Below are 16,145 nucleotides of genomic sequence, written 5' to 3' on the forward strand. Positions count from 1 at the left end.
AAAGGTGCAGGGCCAAAGGTGCAGGGCCAAAAGTGCAGGGCCAAAGGTGCAGGGCCAAAGGCTGGCTCCAGGGTCGGGGAGCCTGTTGGGTTGTGGCTGGGCCCAAGGATATGACTCGGTCCAGAGGGCGGTGGTCCTCAGTGAATTGGGAGTGGCCTTGAGTCGGGAGTCAGCCTGGGCGAGGGGAGGCTCAACTTGGTCCAGAGGGCGGGACTCCTCAGTTAGTCGGGAGTCGGCCGTGAGTCGGGAGTTGGCCGTGGTTGGGCCGGTGACAATTGGTCACCGGCGTCAGGGTCACACTGTGGCGGACCACGTTGGTCCGCAAAATGATGAGTTGGTGGATGGTAGTAGACTGCTTTATTGATGATAATTCCTAGCCATTTACACAATGAACTGACTAGGCAATGACTAGGAAGGAGCAATGAGGGGCGAGCAAGAGCAAGTTCGCCACAAGATTAAGGGGACGGCCATTAACACCGGAAATGGTGGAGTTCCATAGACATTGTTCAATTGATCTCAATTGGCAAAGATCCGAATTCCAAGATTGGTTCACACCCATTATAGTGACGTCGGCTCCTGTGTTGGCACAAAATTGGAGATTGACAGTCTTGGACGATCGGTGAGGGGAGACCAAGACATCAATCCAGTTGTCACAATCTCATTGAGACAACGTTGCCACCTGAAAATGTAAACCACCTACCTTCTTGTCTCGTGACGCATTTCTCTGGTGGCATTGGGCTGCCAATGGCCGGTTCGGCCACATCCGTGACACGTCGACTGTAAAGCCGGACAATTCCGCCTTGGCCGTACAGCAGATCCACCATTTCGTCAAGACCTTTCTTGACAGGGGNGAATGTGGTTTGGTAAGACCACAGAGTGGACACTTCTCTGGATACTCCGATTTTGTCAAAAGCATCTTACCAGACATTCCACCTTTCTTCTTATAGTTGGATTTCGCCACTTGATCCGCTTGATGCAGGGCGCCGACTTCTTGGATAGGAGATTGGGAATGAAACCCACAGACTCCACGGCGATTTGTCTAAAAGTTCTAGCAAAATATTTTGGGCCTCACTGAAAGTGTTGCGATTGCGCTCCATGATCCTGGCCTTATCACCATCAGTCCTCATCCCCTGTAACAATAAAGCTATAAGGAGACGGTCTTCTGTGATCTTTGTAGTGTCGGCATAATCAGGCAATTCACGCAGGGAATTGCAAAAGGAGGTGTAATCCTGATCATCATTCTGTCGCGCTTATCCAGGTGGACATTCCTCAGGTTTCTGAGATGTTCCTGGATCAAATCCAAGATTTCGACCACGTCACGACTGGTGTCTTGCTTGATGTCTAACGTATGTTGGATAATCCTCAAGAATCCCAAGACCAACTTGGATAGACTGGTCTCTTTGATCTAAACATATAAGATTAGAGCAATTCACCCATAACGTACGCCATCTGATAAACGTCTCGTGATCAGTGTCTTCTTGGAGTAATGGTGGCTTCTTTGCATCAATTATAGGGAGAGAAGAACTCTGCCCAGATCCTAGAGCTCTTTGAGGACGATCATTAACCTCAGCTCGGAGTATGGAAGCCTCCACATTTTTTTGGAACCCAATCAACTTTGATTTGGTTTTGAAAAAAGCCTGAAGATTTTCCTCTGCGGTCGGATCTGCATCTCGCGTATCAGACGCAACATGGCAGATGATCTGATCCTCTGCATTCAGATATTTTTTATGGTCTCTCTCCAATGGTCGACAAATCTTTCCAACAATGTTGGATGCTCACCCTCAACATAGTCGCCAAAAGCTGATTTGGCCACGTTCCTTGCTTGAGTTAGAGAGGCCTTGAAGCCCTCACCGCTGGCTTTCAAAACCTGAATAGCTTCTCTGTCAGGCATGACGGAGAACTTGGAGGATAGGCAGATTCGACAATGAGTTGTCACCCCGGGAATGTGACGGTCCAAGATCAGCACCACAAAATCGTGATGGATGAGAATTGAAGGAGGTGATTCTCACACAAATCCTCACACAAAAGTACACAGTGAACACGCCAATAACATAAACATGTGTTGGGACCACAGGTCTCGGATCAGTGATAAGCCGTAGCCGGAAAGTACTTCATAGATTCGTACCAACCAACTGCGCCATTGCATGATCATATTCATTGGGATAAGGCAGAAGACATGTAGACTGATCAAGAGTAAAGATCGAAGTGTATATCTGGTTTGCGTTGGTACATAAAGTAAACGACGAGAAAGTAGGTCATCACACATTTTCTTACACATTTTGATAAACATCATTCCGTGAACTATCGTTCATTCTGTACATCATTTATCCATATCATATTAGGATGATGTACTCGATTGTGCACGGAACACAAGCCTTCCATTAGGTTTAAGCATGAAATGTGCAAGAGAGACCCATTTGGTGGGTTCTGTCTCTCGGACCATTACCTTTGAGCCCATGAGCTCAAAGATAAGTCTTGAGGCTGCTCCATTGTAGTGTGATGGGACCTGTCTTGCCGTAGTTACATGTAGTGGAGGGATAATTGGAAAAGCATTTAATTCTTTAAATGAAATTTTAAAGGGCCTCCTCGCTTGGGTGTACCAGCGGCGTCACCCAAAGCGGTGCCAAGTACGTCACAAGACGACTCTCGCCGGATCATGGCGGCCAGCTCTACATCTGCCTTCCGCCTCTTGACCGCGCGCAGGACCGCTGCCTCAGTGTGAGCCGAGTCTGCCTTCAGGGACCACGAGGTCAGAAGTGTCCTCAATTTTGTTGTCCAGGCGCTTGATGGTGGCCGCAATCTCCTCGTAGAAGGGGGGCCACCCGGGCGTTAGGCTCCTTGGCAGACTCGTAAGTGACGTTGCCGTTGATGGGCGCAACCTTGGCGGGTTTGGCAGACTCTCTGATGCAAGTCATATGTGAACTCCATGGCATTGATGATGGTTGGGAAATCACTATATAGGATACACATTGCCTTCAAATCACCACAGCCAATCAAAGCGGGCCCAGGAATGTCCAATGTGACTGGTTAGATAGCGGCGGGCGGGCCGTGGGAAGCCGTGACAACCAAGGGCAGCTTGCCCAGGTTGAAAATGGTGAAACCGTTTGTCAGGATGAGGCGGGTGTAGGAAGGCTGGAGTCTGGGAGTCTGGCAACGCCATGATCTTGAACTCAGTGCAGTGCCTCCGGCTAAGCATGGGAGGGGGATCCTCTCCAATGGCTTCTAGGACCCAATTGTGTCGACAATAGAGATCCTAGTGACAGAGGGGCTCCTGCCATTCCCTTGGCGTTGTACCTTCGCCCATAAGATGACGTCTGGCAGGGACGCCCAAGTGACTATTCCCTGCTGCGCCCACAAAACTATTGTCGGCTTGGAGATTGAGATTGTTGGTGTGACGGCGCTGAGCAGAACACGGCCTGCATATGGCCCAGCCTATCGCAATTGAAGCAGTGCTTCTCATAGAAGAGACAGGAAGGGCCTTGTGAGTAGCGCTGTGAGCTGCACCCCCGGCGGGCAGCCTCCACGGCGGCGATGACTGACGTCCGCCATTGACTCCTTGTAAACAGCCATGTTGACGAGGGCGACCGTGGTAAGGCTTGTCTCAAACGCGGTTGACGCAGCGTAAAGTATGGTGGGTTTCGACCAGCCACAAGAGCGTCAAGGCCTTGAAGGCCTCAATTATGAAGCTTCAGAAGCTTGATTAAGGGAGTGGCTGAGGGTCAAGGGGAGTGGCTGGATGTCTCGGGCGAGCTAGATCAAGTGTCACATCCCGACGTCCCAGCTTCATGAATGGCACTCATTGTTTGTGGGCTATTTGGAAATAACTAAAGAGTTAGGTCTACCAGCCTTAACTTCTAGGTATTTCCAGATGCCTACCTGCTTCTTACGTCGATTTATGTCTTGTTGAAAATGGTGTAAATTTACCTGATTGGCCCTGAAAACATCATACCTACAGACGATAAAGCGTATAAAAAGAAAAATGTCAAAAATGGTGAAAGCAAAAAAATAGTTAACTGGAAAATGATATCACAACTATGAAATGAATGACCCATACTTAGAAGTACACACTTTGATTTAATTCTCAATACGGCGCCCTTGCCCTTGAACGCATTTTAGAATTCATTTAAGTATCCCAATGTATATTTTTTCCACGACGTTTGGTGAGATCTTTCTCCAAGCATTTTTCAGATTAAAGATAAGCAAGGGTTTGCTCCGAGGTCGCTGGTGCCGTGCTGTTGAGTTGCTCCTGGAGCAAGGTTCACAGATTTTCAATAGGCGACAAATCAGGGCTATTGGCAGGCTATATGCCCTTGCTCTAGAAACAACCAAAATGATGTTGACACCAGTTTTTGGGCCTTCCTTGAAGTGTGCCGTCTTGTTGAAAAATCCTTGTTGAGGGATCAAGCAACAATTTTCCTTGTCCTTGAAAGGCTGGCATTTATGATTTAGACAATATTTCTTTAACAAAATATGCTGAAGTTACAGACCGTTTTCTTTTAATAGAATGCAATTCAGAAGCCGCCCAAAGGCAGATAACGGCCCAAACCTAAATTTTCAATGGAAACTTGACAATTGGTTTTATTGGGACGTCTTCAATGTTATTGGCCCAAACGCGATATCTCTGGCGATTTGGAAGATGAAAAAGCTGGAACGGACTGTTGTCGCTGAACAGGACCCTCCTTCACTTCTCCACGATCCAGTTCATCCGCTCCTTGCAGAATTGAAGCCATGCCATTCCCTACGCCTCGATTCGCTTTGGTTGCAGTCTGGGTTTGTATGGTTGAGCGTTGAGTGTTTCAGGCAAATATTTGTGGATAGAGAACCTAAACACCGGGTATCCTTTTGCTGCCTTCGTGCCAACTTTTGTGTAGATTGCAGCTTCTTTGTTAGAGATTTTGCAATGACGAGCTTTTCAACAATGGAGATCGTTGGCCGCCTTCCACCAGTTCTCCACCATTCGCAAAGGGATCATCAGACTCTCGGAAACCGCCCTCTGGGTTATTCCGGCTTGAACCATGCCAACAGCCCGAACCTGCAGCTCGATGTTGTGCTCTTTCACCATGGTAGAAGGGTGCTTAGAACTGACCTCAAATAGGAAGGTTTATATACTTTTGGATGATGAAATCGCCAACAAATTTGCATCAGAAAGGGAGGCAAACATTCAAAAGATCGCACCAGCCAAGTTCCATGGCAGTCCTGCTACTTACATAACTTTTATGCAAATAAACCTTCGAAACTGACTACTACCATATATTTTTGGACATGCTGTAGAGTAGATCATTGAGGGACTAGAGAGTCATCAGTCACTTGATGCAGTTGATCTTGATTTTGCCAAGGCCTTTGATAAGGTAGATCATGGCCTTTTTGTTGAATAGACTTCATTGGGCTCCAAGGCAAGGTATTGGATTTGATCAGAAGCTTCATTCATGAGAGAAAGCAAATATAAAATGTTGAAGGATCACAAAGTGACAAATTTGATGTCAAGTCAGGTGTCCCACAGGACTCCATTTTAGAGCCTCTCCTATTTTTTGAAATTCATTACCTGGCTTCCAAAGCTTAATATTTGTGCCAGTCTCTTTTCTTATGCTGACGCTACAAATTTGTTTCTGGTAGGATTCCAGTAGCCTTGCATAGGACCTACATAGAATCTACTCTTAGATCACTGGGGGTAATGCGGAATGAAATTCCGCTTAATAACCTTCGGGTCAACGCCTTTGAATATTCCATTTGTAGATAATGCAAATAAAGACATTGAGTAAGTCTTGTCCAGGCTAGTTGGGGTACCAAATTGGCAGAGCATCAGCTCTCCAAATTGCGAGTCTTGGTTCGATCGCAGGCTGGCCAAGTCCAAGTTTCCTTTTGGAATTTGAGCACATCATGAGTTGTTCCTGTTAACAGCTTAAATTGGCGAACCTGCGGTCATTCCCGAGGGTGAGGGAATAATCAATGTTGGTTATGACGACAAAGCGGAAATATCTCTTAATTGGGGCACCTAACATCAGATGGCAGACTGAGCGGGAGAGCTGACATCTGACATGGTAACAAACAAAATAAAACAAACGTTTCAAGCGAAGGTAAAAGATGGACGAAATATGACCTTTTAATAGTATTGGGGATTGCATTCCATGTAGCGGTTAGAAAAGACCATGAAAAAAAAACCCAAAAAAGGAAAGCTACACGACACCAAATAAACCCAAAAACGAAATGAAATGTCAAACCTCCGAACCGTTTCACCACAATTAGTTGAGATTGAAATGTCAATCTACAGGAGGGGTATGTGGCATAACAATAAGTATATTCAATGTTAACGCTTTATTGTTACCCTGGAACATATGATTGGCAGTTGCCTACCGACCAAGACAAAGACTACAATTGAAAATTTCCATTATTATATCACAGTGGGGAATACGCAAGAGGTTGTGTGGTCAATGAAGTTAATTTTGTATCATTTGAAATTCCCTTTAAAATCCAGACGGATGATGGACCGCAGTTTTCATCCGCACAATTTATTGGTTTATTGGTTGGTACCACTCAACCATGTTCCGTCCACCAGCCAGGGGTGAAAGGTCCTGACTTATTGAATTCCCGTGGTGAACGGACACATGGAACTCCTGACCCTAGCACTAGGTAAAAATACCTTGATAGCTCTCTAAAATGGAGAACACCTAGTACATGGGCTTAAATTTCTTAGACCTATCTTAAGGCCTCCGGTTATAACCCTAATCAGGGCATACAGCTACTAGTTTGAGCTTCCTTTATCAGGGCCTCAAACAATCATCAATCGACTAAGGATACAAATCGCTACCTACCTCTACTCCCCATGGATACCGATCAATCTTGGCTGTCTGGCATATACCTGGGCCAATCTTCAAGGCTAACTATCCTGCAAAATGTGGTCACTATCCTAGTTAAATGCGTCAATCGAGTTGACCTCTACTCTAGAGTCTAACTACTGATTTCTGCTTCAAGAGAGATGAACTTTAGCTACAGTTGAATGAAAATCACTTGCTACCTCTACTCCCTATGATGCCAGCACGATCTTGGTCGTCTGGGAAATCTAGCCTACTCTTCAAGGTAAACTGTGTGATTCAATCTACTTTATTCTATTATACACATGAAATGACACTCTAACAATCAGCTGTCTTGCTTGGGTAATGAATGAGGGGGTAATTGCTTGGCCATGGAAGAAGGAAAACATACATGGATAGAGAATGGTCAGATCCTACTTTTGACGAGGGTGATTCTTGCGTCCAACGGGGATCCATGGTGATGACGTTGTATCAATATCAATCAGATTGAAGGTCCAGGATTGAATCCATGGAGAATAACTCAGAAGTTGCACCTGTACTCAGCTCCAGAGACTGTTCAACAGGTCTATGCTGGCTCACTGATGTATGCAATGCACTTCCCCAGGTCCTCTTGACTCTCACTGCTCTGATTTCAAAATAGGTCAACTCGACTTCCGGCACTTCTAACAAAATTGTCCTTGACTCAACTACCAGCAAGAGAGCTTCAAGTTGGGAGTTGTTATCCCCTTTCAATGTTCAATGGTGACTCTGTTTTTTTGGACGATTTGTTTTTCGTCAATGGGGCAGCTTTGTCAAGCCAGCTTGTCGAGCCAGCTTGTGCGTGTTGATTTGAGACAGCTTTGACACGCCGTTTCAAGATGGCGTGGGTACGCCGACTCACGATAGCTATGGCCCGCCAATTCAAGACAGCTTAGACGCCGTTTCACGATAGCTTGGGTCCGCCAATTCAAGACAGCTTAGACGCCGTTTCACGATAGTCTAGGCCCGCCAATTTAAGACAGCTTGGCCACGCCAATTCAGCGTGGCTTGGGCACGCTGGTGATTGTTTGTTACACAGGGTGTTCATTTTCCCGGATGTTTCAATACACTGTTCCATAAACAATTGTTCTTCCTGTACATCATTTATCCTTAACATATTAGGATGATGTACTCAAATGTGCACGGAATATACTCCCTCCCTTGGCCTTATGCAATAAGCCATCACAAACTTGATTACTCTGGGAAAAAGGGGCGACAATTTGCACATGACAAAAAAAGTGATGAGTGGCAGCTGAAAGGTAACTCATATAACACACGTGAGAATAATCATGACATTTTTACAACTTAATATTTCGGAAAGGGAATGAGCGATCAGGGGTTGGGGTGAGAGAAGAAGATTAATGAAAAAAAGCAAGAGCATTAACTTACAAAATCCTTGCTAGACAGCTGATTTCCTAATCTGTTTGGAGTTCTGTACTTCACTTTTGCTATTATTTCTTCAATCAGATATCTTAAAGCCTTACAATATAGACCTGGAAAAACTTGCACAAAATCATCTAAATTCCCTTCTTTATTTGTCACTCTCTCTGTTACGGTCAGATTGTTTTCCTTGCTGGACTCCTCAGATGGAGAGGGTCGAATATCAATTTTAGGCTCAGGACAGCCAACAGTCACACTTGGCTTTTCTGTCTTTGACTTTGCATGCGTGGGAGTGACTTGCTCTGTCTGAATTGGTCTGCTTTTCATCTTTTTCCTTCTCTCATCCATTTGGCCTTTGGATTTGGCCTGGTTTGTTTCAATTTGTTCACTTGGCATCCTTGAATTGCTCATGATGGGGTCTCTCTCGACTTCTGTCCTCGTAGTCTTCTCAACATGCTTGCGGCATTTCTGGGGCTTCCGTTCTTCAACGTTTACCTCCCCCCATTGGGCTGGCGTTGGCGACATTGATTGTGGTCTTGACCACCTTTCTTTTTTCTCCTGTCATTTGGGTTATCCGTTTTCTTGCGCCCAAAGTGGAGCAAGATCTTGTGAAATCTTTGACATTTCTGGCAAGGAGGGGCTTTGCATTTTCCAAAATCATGCTTTATCAGACACTTAAAGCATAAGCAATTTAAGCCAGTCAACTGCCATCTGGCTGACGTAGGGTAGAGGGCCACCTTTGGGCACTCTCTTATATCACCATGAGCTGGCTCATCACAAAACGGGCACTTGTCATGGCTCGACGTCCATACATCATTAAAGACATGCTGAGACTTGGGCTCCTTATGAGCTTTCCACCATCCCTTTGAGATGGTCTCTGGTCTTCTTTCTTCTTTCTTGACCTCCTCCTGAAAACCAACTCTGGGGAAGATGATCTCTTGAAGCATTCTTCCTTCTTCTCATGAGCATCATGAGGGTTTACATAAGCAAACATAGCATCAACAATAAGTTCCTTTGGAATGAAATCTTGGGGGATCTTCTTATTCTGTTGTTGGGAGCTTCGGGCACGTACCACTGGGGACTCACTTGCTCTCCACGTTGATCCATTTCTTGAACTTTTGTTTCCACTGAATCAGCACTTCATATGGCAACTTGTGCTCAATCGGTTGGAATAACAGCATAGCCAGTTGACGTGAGTCCTGGTCAATCAACTTAAATAAAGCTACGTAGTTGTTAACCACCAACAAAAGCTCCAACAAATCAACGTTCTCTTCATTTAATTGGTCAAGCTCTATTGTCATTTCGCTTAGCAAATCACGTTCCTTGCCATAAATCTGGTGAAGGTTTCCAATTGCGTCGTCATAGGTGCTGTGGGACGATGCTACTTGGAGGGCACGTCCTCTCAAGTGACGTTTCAAATACGCGAGTTTACTAGCTCAATCCAGGCCTGGATTTTGCTGATAAACGTCCCTGAAAGATGGCCACCACTCAAAGAAATTTTTCGAACTGTCTCCAGAGAAGACTGGAGCCTCCAACATGGGCAGCTTATAGGTAGCTAGCGCTCCTAAATGCCCTGGAACTGAGGGGCTTCTGTCTCCTAGCCACGACTCTGTCTTGAGGGGCGAGTCCACGGGTTGAGTGGGAGGTTTCTTTACCATTTCGTTTGAGGCAAGGCTGTTGGGACTGTTGGGATAAGCCAGGTTTTGTCTGGTTTCCCATATAGACACAGGCGTTGGACTGGGTGAATCCATGTCCTGGAATCAGGCCCTCCCTTGAGTTTTCATTTGGTGGTCTTGTTCATCTTCTGCTATATTGGAGACTTCGTGGCTTCTTCCTGTTTTAAACTCTTTTAGCGAGTTTTCAGACTTCAAAATTTGCAACTTCATATCACGCATTTCCGTCATGATGAACTGCAGCGCCTGGTGCACATCAGATGAAGTCTCCCCTTGAGGAGAGCTTGGCATGACTAAGGGTACATCAGGTGACTCGAAAAAATCTTCCAATGGCTTGTCCTCTTGGCTTGGTGTGGTCTTTGGACATGTCCCCATTTGCTTCATCTTTGTGGGTTTGGGAAGAACTCTACAGTGGCCATCTTCTCTGTTCGGTTGATCCGTTGTTAGTGGAACATCGTCGTCATCATACTCCCTTCCTTCTCCAATTACTTCTCGATAATCTGCTTTAAGTTTCCGGTACTTATGGCAAATTTTCTCATGTTGATGAATTTCTCCCTCGCGCTCTGATACGTCTACAATCTCCATGACCTCTGCTTGACTCTGTTGGAGGGCGTGGAATTCCCTTTGCGTAGCACCATACAACTTGGCCAGCCTCTTTTGATTGGGTTTGTCCACTTCCACTTCGTTCTTCAATCGTGTGAAAGTGACAAAGAACATGTCAATCTGAATGTTCCGATCTTTGATCTTATCTGCTGTTTCCCTCCGCAAAACCATCTTAGGATTGGACATAGCCATATCTGTTTGTCGGTTAAGCTTGCACTGGTATGAATTCTTTGGCACAATTTTTTTTCTTGCTTTTGTTTCACTAATGGAAGTGTTGAGTTGCTCCCACAAGTGAAAGCGGTGTTGGTACTTGGCGAGCTATTTAGCAATCAGCCTCAACACAAATTTAACATACATCTAACAAATTTGAGAATTTGTCATAACATTTCGACCTGTGTGCACTTATGGCACAAGGTTCAATCTTGGGGAATATATTCCACAATAACCAAGCACCAAAAAGAATTGCTATGATTCTTGGCGCAAGCCGATTAAATGACTTTCATAATCACTTATATTTTTTTCAGAATATTTTACAATTCAAAAAATATACGACCAGGTCGCAAATCACTAATTATTCTCGGGAACCAAAGTTCCCGGGTCGCGGCACCAAAAAGAAGCTCTATGTTCCGTCCACCAGCCAGGGGTGAAAGGTCCTGACTTATTGAATTCCCGTGGTGAACGGAAACATGGAACTCCTGACCCAAGCACTAGGTAAAAATACCTTGATAGCTCTCTAAAATGGAGAACACCTAGTACATGGGCTTAAATTTCTTAGACCTATCTTAAGGCCTCCGGTTATAACCCTTATCAGGGCATACAGCTACTAGTTTGAGCTTCCTTTATCAGGGCTTCAAACAATCATCAATCTACTAAGGATACAAATCGCTACCTACCTCTACTCCCCATGGATACCGATCAATCTTGGTTGTCTGGCATATACCTGGGCCAATCTTCAAGGCTAACTATCCTGCAAAATGTGGTCACTATCCTAGTCTAAATGCGTCAATCGCAGTTGACCTCTACTCTAGAGTCTAACTACTGATTTCTGCTTCAAGAGAGATGAACTTTAGCTACAGTTGAATGAAAATCACTTGCTACCTCTACTCCCTATGATGCCAGCACGATCTTGGTCGTCTGGGAAATCTAGCCTACTCTTCAAGGTAAACTGTGTGTTTCAATCTACTTTATTCTATTATACACATGAAATGACACTCTAACAATCAGCTGTCTTGCTTGGGTAATGAATGAGGGGGTAATTGCTTGGCCATGGAAGAAGGAAAACATACATGGATAGAGAATGGTCAGATCCTACTTTTGACGAGGGTGATTCTTGCGTCCAACGGGGATCCATGGTGATGATGTTGTATCAATATCAATCAGATTGAAGGTCCAGGATTGAATCCATGGAGAATAACTCAGAAGTTGCACCTGTACTCAGCTCCAGAGACTGTTCAACAGGTCTATGCTGGCTCACTGATGTATGCAATGCACTTCCCCAGGTCCTCTTGACTCTCACTGCTCTGATTTCAAAATAGGTCAACTCGACTTCCGGCACTTCTAACAAAATTGTCCTTGACACAACTACCAGCAAGAGAGCTTCAAGTTGGGAGTTGTTATCCCCTTTCAATGTTCAATGGTGACTCTGTTTTTTTGGACGATTTGTTTTTCGTCAATGGGGCAGCTTTGTCAAGCCAGTTTGTCGAGCCAGCTTGTGCGTGTTGATTTGAGACAGCTTTGACACGCCGTTTCAAGATGGCGTGGGTACGCCGACTCACGATAGCTATGGCCCGCCAATTCAAGACAGCTTAGACGCCGTTTCACGATAGCTTGGGTCCGCCAATTCAAGACAGCTTAGACGCCGTTTCACGATAGCTTGGGCCCGCCAATTCAAGACAGCTTAGACGCCGTTTCACGATAGTCTAGGCCCGCCAATTTAAGACAGCTTGGCCACGCCAATTCAGCGTGGCTTGGGCACGCTGGTGATTGTTTGTTACACAGGGTGTTCATTTTTCCCGGATGTTTCAATACACTGTTCCATAAACAATTGTTCTTCCTGTACATCATTTATCCTTAACATATTAGGATGATGTACTTAATTGTGCACGGAACAACATGCGTGTATACTGAGTATTGGCAAAAAATGAAAAGAAAAACGAGGTAAAGAAATAAAATTGGCGTAAGATGAATGTAAGAAAGCAAAAGTAGGCAAAAGCATGACATTAGCAAAAACCCGCATCAACTATTGGTTCATTGGGCACAGGTAAAGGCACACCGGAAAAAAGATTTGAACATCCAAAGGCTCTGACACTGGCGGGTTTCCCTCGGTAATTCATTCCACCAGGGCACAACTCGCACAAAGAAAGTGCGCTGTCGGCAAAATCGATGGAAGCACGGCCTCCTAAAAGGGCATGACGTCACAGCTTGAGTGGAACAGGAATTACCTTGACCAACAAATTGAAACGATTCTGTCAATAGTACATGTTGGTGCGCCACTTTCCATGCAAACACTAGATCAAGCTGCAAACACCTGCCTTCCAATGTTTCACAGGACAAGTATCGAAGTCTTTGAGGATAAGGGCAATTTCTCAGCCCAGGCAGCATTTTTGTGATTGAACGTTGAATTCTCTCTATACAAGGAATCCCGACCTTTAAGGCTGGACTCCAAACCTGAGAACTGGTCTCGACTAAAGGACGTACACACGCGTACACTTTGAAAAGTTTCATTAGGACGTCGGCGTTTCGAGTTGTAAACGTTCTTTTTATTCTCTACACTAAACTCCTCGCTTTGACAGCCAGCTTTGCACATTGATGACAAAAACGCAATCTGTTGTTGACTGAACCCCCCAAATCTTTTTGGACGTCGACTTGCCCTAAATATGCCCCTTCTATGGTATATTTGTTGGAGGGAAGCGCCCTGCCAAACCTCATGATTTTTGTCTTGGATTCATTGAAGCCCATTTTGTTGCATTTTGCCCAACATACCACCTGGTCAATTGTTAGTTGTAGCCCCTTATGAATGAATGAATGAATGAATTAATGAATGACTTATTTATTTCTGGTCGCAAATCTGCAGGGCCAAGTGACAAAGAAATTGAAACATATCCAAGACCTCAACATCCCAGACGCAAAGGAGGACCGTTTGTGGGCCCTGTGTTCCGTGCACCATCAAGTACATCATCCTAAAATGTTAAGGATAAATGATGTACAGGAAGAACAATTGGTTACGGAACAGTGTATTGAAACGTCCGGGAAAAATGAACACCCTGTGTAACAAACAATCACCAACGTGTCTAAGCTGTCTCAAATTGGCGGCCTCCAGCTAGCTGAGTCAACAAGCCCAGGCTATCGTGAAACGGCGTCTAAGCTGTCCAAAATTGGCGGCCGCCAGCTAGCTGAATCAACAAGCCCAGGCTATCGTGAAACGGCGTCTAAGCGGTCTAAAATTGGCGGCCTCCAGCTAGCTTGACAAGCTGGCTTGCCAAGCTGCCCCATTTGACGGAAAAACAAATCGTCCAAAAAGGCAAGTCACCATTGAACATTGAAAGGAAGAACAACTCCCAACTTGAAGCTCTCTTGCTGGTAGTTGAATCAAGGACAATATTGTTAGAAGTGCCGGAAGTCAAGTCAACCTATTTTGAAATCAGAGTAGTGAGAGTCAACGTTTGGAGTCGGGACCCAGGAAGCCGTGCAAAGTCAAGAGGACCTGGGGAAGTGCATTGAATACATCAGTGAGCCAGCATAGACCTGTTGAACAGTCTCTGGAGCTGAGTACAGGTGCAACTTCTGAGTCATTCTCCGTCAATTCAATCCTGGACCTTCAATCTGATTGATTCGACGTCATCGCCGTGGATCCCCGTTGGACTCAAGAATCGCCCTCGTCAAAAGTAGGATCTGACCATTTTCTATCCATGTATGTTTTCCTTCTTCCATGGCCAAGCAATTACCCCCTCATTCATTACCCGAGCAGGACAGCTGATTGGTAGAGTGTCATTCCATGTATATAATAGAATAAAGTAGATTGAACCATACAGTTGCCTTGAAGACTAGCCTAGATTCCCCAGACGGCCAAGATCGTGCTGGCATCGTAGGGAGTAGAGGTAGCAAGGGATTTCCATTCAACTGTAGCTAAAAGTTCATCTCTCTTGTAGCAGAAATCAGTAGTTAGACTCTAGAGTAGAGGTCAACTGCGATTGACGCATTTAGACTAGGATAGTGACCACATTTTGCAGGATAGTAGCCTTGAAGATTGGCCCAGGTGTATGCCAGACAACCAAGATTGATCTGTATCCATGGGGAGTAGAGGTAGCTAGCAATTTGTATCCTTAGTCAATTGATGATTGTTTGAGGCCCTGATAAAGGAAGCTCAAACTATTGCTGTATGCCCTGATTAGGGTTATAACCGGAGGCCTTAAGATAGGTCTAAGAAATTTAAGCCCCTGTACTAGGTGCTCTCCATCTTTGAGAGCTATCAAGGTATTTTTACCTAGTGCTTGGGTCAGGAGTTCCATGTTTCCGTTCACCACGGGAATTCAATAAGTCAGGACCTTTCACCCCTGGCTGGTGGACGGAACATAGAGTCTCTTTTTGGTGCCGCGACCCGGGAATCTTTGATTCCCGTGAATAATTAGTGATTTGCGACCCGGTCGTATATATTTTTCGAATTGTGAAATATTTAAGTGATTGTGAAAGCCATTTAATCGGCTTGCGCCAAGAATCATAGCAATTCTTTTTGGTGCTTGGGAATTGTGGAAACATATTCCCCAATATTGAACCTCGTGCCATAAGTGCACACAGGTCGAAATGATATGACAAATTCTCAAATTTGTTAGATTTATGTTAAATTTGTGTTGAGGCGGATTGCTAAATAGCTCGCCAAGTACCAACGCCCCTTTCACTTGTGGAAGCAACTCAACACTTCCATTAGTGAAACAATTAAAAATAAAAATTGTGCGCAAGAATTCATACCAGTGCGAGCCTAACTGACGATCAGATATGGCTAGGTCCAATCCTAAGATGGTTTTGCGGAGCAAGACAGCAGACAAGATCGAAGATCGGAACATTCAGATTGGAATGTTCTTTGTCGCTTTCACACAACTGAAGAACAAAGTGGAAGTGGATGAACCCAATCAAAAGAGGTTGGCCAAGTTGTATGCTGCTACGCAAAGGGAATTCCACGCCCTCCAACAGTATCAAGCAGAGGTCATGGAGATTGTAGACTTATCAGAGCGCGAGGGAGAAATTCATCAACATGAGAAAATTTGCCATAAGTACCGGAAACATAAAGCAGATTATCGAGAAGCAATTGGAGAAGGAAGGGAGTATGATGAAGACGATGTTCCACTAACAATGGATCAACCGAACAGAGAAGATGGCCATTGTAGAGTTCTTCCCAAACCCACAAAGATGAAGCAAACGGGGACACGTCCAAAGACCGCACCAAGCCAAGAGGACAAGCCGTTGGAAGATTTTTTTGAGTCACCTGATGTACCTTTAGTTATGCCAAGCTCTCCCCAAGGGGATACTTCATCTGATGTGCACCAGGCGTTGCAGTTCATCATGACGGAAATGCGTGATATGAAGTTGCAAATGTTGAAGTCTGAAAACTCGCGTAAAACAGGAAGAAGCCACGAAGTCTCCAATATAACAGAAGATGAACAAGACC

The sequence above is a fragment of the Tigriopus californicus genome, chromosome 12 (assembly GCF_007210705.1).
Source record: "Tigriopus californicus strain San Diego chromosome 12, Tcal_SD_v2.1, whole genome shotgun sequence".
Lineage (NCBI taxonomy): Eukaryota > Metazoa > Arthropoda > Copepoda > Harpacticoida > Harpacticidae > Tigriopus > Tigriopus californicus.